This window comes from Halyomorpha halys, unplaced genomic scaffold (assembly GCF_000696795.3).
Source record: "Halyomorpha halys isolate HHAL.00 unplaced genomic scaffold, Hhal_1.1 Scaffold451.1, whole genome shotgun sequence".
Lineage (NCBI taxonomy): Eukaryota > Metazoa > Arthropoda > Insecta > Hemiptera > Pentatomidae > Halyomorpha > Halyomorpha halys.
Genome location: NW_027113598.1, coordinates 216,887 through 219,905, shown reverse-complemented (window position 1 = coordinate 219,905; position 3,019 = coordinate 216,887). Strand labels below are relative to the sequence as shown.

The 3,019-nt window shown below is 33.4% G+C and overlaps 1 protein-coding gene across 2 annotated transcripts in view; it reads left to right on the top strand.

Annotated features, from left to right (window-relative positions):
- The window catches only part of LOC106682923 (uncharacterized), a 21,656-nt gene that overhangs the window by 7,984 nt on the left and 10,653 nt on the right, over positions 1-3,019 (top strand). The gene's annotated exons all lie outside the window — the stretch shown is intronic.

Here is a 3,019-nt window from a genome sequence, read left to right as displayed (position 1 = left end):
GGAAGTATAACATTTAATTGTACACCCTGTAACAAAGGCTTTAGTGAAGCAGATGATTTCATAAATCATAGTTGTGAAGATATACAATATAGGATAATATAAAACGACCAGATGATGAACAAATGGCCAAAATGTCCTCCAATGATTGAATAAAGAAGTAAGAAGTAATGAGGATATTTCCTTGGAAAAAAAAAAGATTACAAAATGTTGAACCCTTAGACAAAAATTAAATGAGGAAGTTTCAATTTATTTTTGATTCATCAAGAAATTTCAAAAAGAAAGGAAAAATATTTTCTCTATTTTAAAATATGTCAATTATCAGTTATTTCTTTTTCTTTTTGTTTTTTAAATATTTTTTTATGTTTCTCTATTTCTCTTATCTTATATATTCACTTAAACTGATCGCGTGTTATTAAAACGTGTTCTATTCTGCCGGGCAAGAGACATGTCAGCCCGGCACTTTTCGAATTTCGAGTTGAAACTTATACATTTGTAGCCAGAGGGAGCAAGTGGTTGAACCACAACTCACCAGAGCGCTCCACCTCGAGCCTCACCGAAGCTCTCAAATTTACTTATTACTTCATTTTGTAAAGAACACGTTGTAATTTTTATATATTAATAATTTCTGTACATAATACTTAGCATTATCTGAACAATGAATAATAAATGATAACAGGGGGATAATAAATATATCCCTATAAATAAGGGAATCTAAATCCCCTAAATTTGATTTGATATAACACGAGGAGGCCCCTCACCTCCGGACTCAAATAGTTGCTGAAAGGATAGCTCATATGTAAAATTAAATATAACAGGTAATCTTTAAATACCAAAGGTGGTAAAAGGTAAGACACAACACGAATTACTTTTTCTTTCTACACAGTAATGCACTACTAACTCACATTTTATTTCTGTTTTAGAGGGTTCGGAAAAAAAACCAAAAAAAACAAAACCTAAATTTGATCTTAGATCCACATCCTTTCCTGGGTCTAGTCATGGCACAGGTGGCGTGTACATTGCTTGAGATAGAGAAGTTCATTGCCAATCTATGCTCGCAAAAGTTATTATTTCTGTACGCACACCTAAGACGATGGCCTATCTCCTCTCCTTCTCTCCAGCAATCTTAGTCCGTCGCTTCATCTCGGCAACTAAGATTGTAACCTATTCCTTAACGGTTACACTGGTCCGTCCGCTTCATCTCGGCAACCAGTGTAATTTCCCGTCTCTCCCCGGTTCTAGTCCGTCCGCTTCATCTCGGCAACTAGAGCTGCACCTAGCCTTATCAGCTTACTGGTCCGTCCGCTTCATCTCGGCAACTAGAACTGTTACTCTACCTCAGACTCTCTCAACTAGACCCCCTTTACCTGCGTCAGTGTCCAGGGCTCATCCTCTGGCACGGCCGTTCCTAACTTATAATGAATACGCCTTGTCGAGGGCCTTCTGTAAAGTGGATATCAGGCCGGAGAAATCGCCTAAGACCAGACAACCCCGACACACTAATTAGAACTAGTTAGTACTAAAATTTCAGAATTAGTACCCAAAAGGATTGCGAGTTATTAAGTGGACCATCTTCCATTTATTATTTATTTTATTTATTTCAAACTACTCTTCATATTTTTCCGTTTTGTATTTAATGCATATAAGTATTGAAATACCCTGCATGCTACCCGATTAGCATAGCTAAGTATTGTAAATTGGTGAACACGAAACCTTTGGTAAAGGTCGATGTTTAATAATATTCGACTGTATGTAGCGTACAAAAAAAAAGGTGTTCCGTGGTGTCTTGTGTTTTATTTAAATAGTTAGATAATAACTTTCTAAGAACAATAGGTCGGTTCCCATAAGGAGTATACAAATATTTACAGTGAGAAATCCCTCTTAGCGGACAATCTCAACTGGGTCAGAAAATTACAAATTTTATAATTTAGTTAACCTTTTCAGAAGCGGGTACAAATTTGTTTTGCAATTGAACATTTAACTCCTCTTGAACAAATAAAAGCCATTAAATATGGTTGTACATTATTACAAAATAACTTTTTCAGAATTAAATTTGAGTCTAATTTTTTTAATAGAAAATTAAACCATTGCTTCACCAAATATGTCAATTTATATCAAATAAAAATTATGCATTATTTATTTTATGGTTATATAATTGCAACTTACTTCTTACATCAAATAAATGAAGAAACATAGGCTATTTAGTTATTATACATATTTGGTATTAGGTAAAATAGGTGAAAATGAAGAGAAGACAGACTATTTGTTTTTCTTCCTTTATATCAATAGGCAGGTAATTCGTTTATTCAAAGAATTCTCGGAACTGTCTCTTACAATAAGAGAATTGTCTTTTCAGTTGGGAAGACTTAATCCATTTGTAAATAATGTTATACACAGCACATTTAGATCGTGACAATGGCACCTTTATCGAAGTCAAGAATGTTGTTTACTTTAAAAAAAATATGTTTAGTTCATAAAATTTAGCGCCTAAATTTACGATCGTATAAGTGTTTGACATAATTAAAAACAAAATGAAATTTTAAGCTTATATGATGAAGATTACTTTATAAATGGTTTTATATATATAAATAATTGACCGTATGCTACTAACTTTTTCACTGTATTCAACGAAAACATGATCAGTGCATGGACTAACGAAAATTCGGGATTTTCTTTCTGAAATCAGCTCTAATAATACTGAAGGTTCTACTTTACTTTTCATACCAATTCTCTTCATTTTCACAACTACTTCACCTGCCTTGACACACAAAATGACATATATGAATATATTCCATTTACCTCAAACATGATGGGTACATTTCTCACCCTTTTTCCTTACCACCCCACTCCTGTAGTATAAGTTTTAACGCGATCTTTTTGGGTACTAATTCTGAAATTTTAGTACTAATTAGGTACTAATTCGTGTATAAGTTTCAACTCGAAATTCGAAAAGTGCCGGGTCAGGGACATGCACCTCATGTTGAGAAGATTCCAATATTTTAAAAACTCTTAATATTTTAAA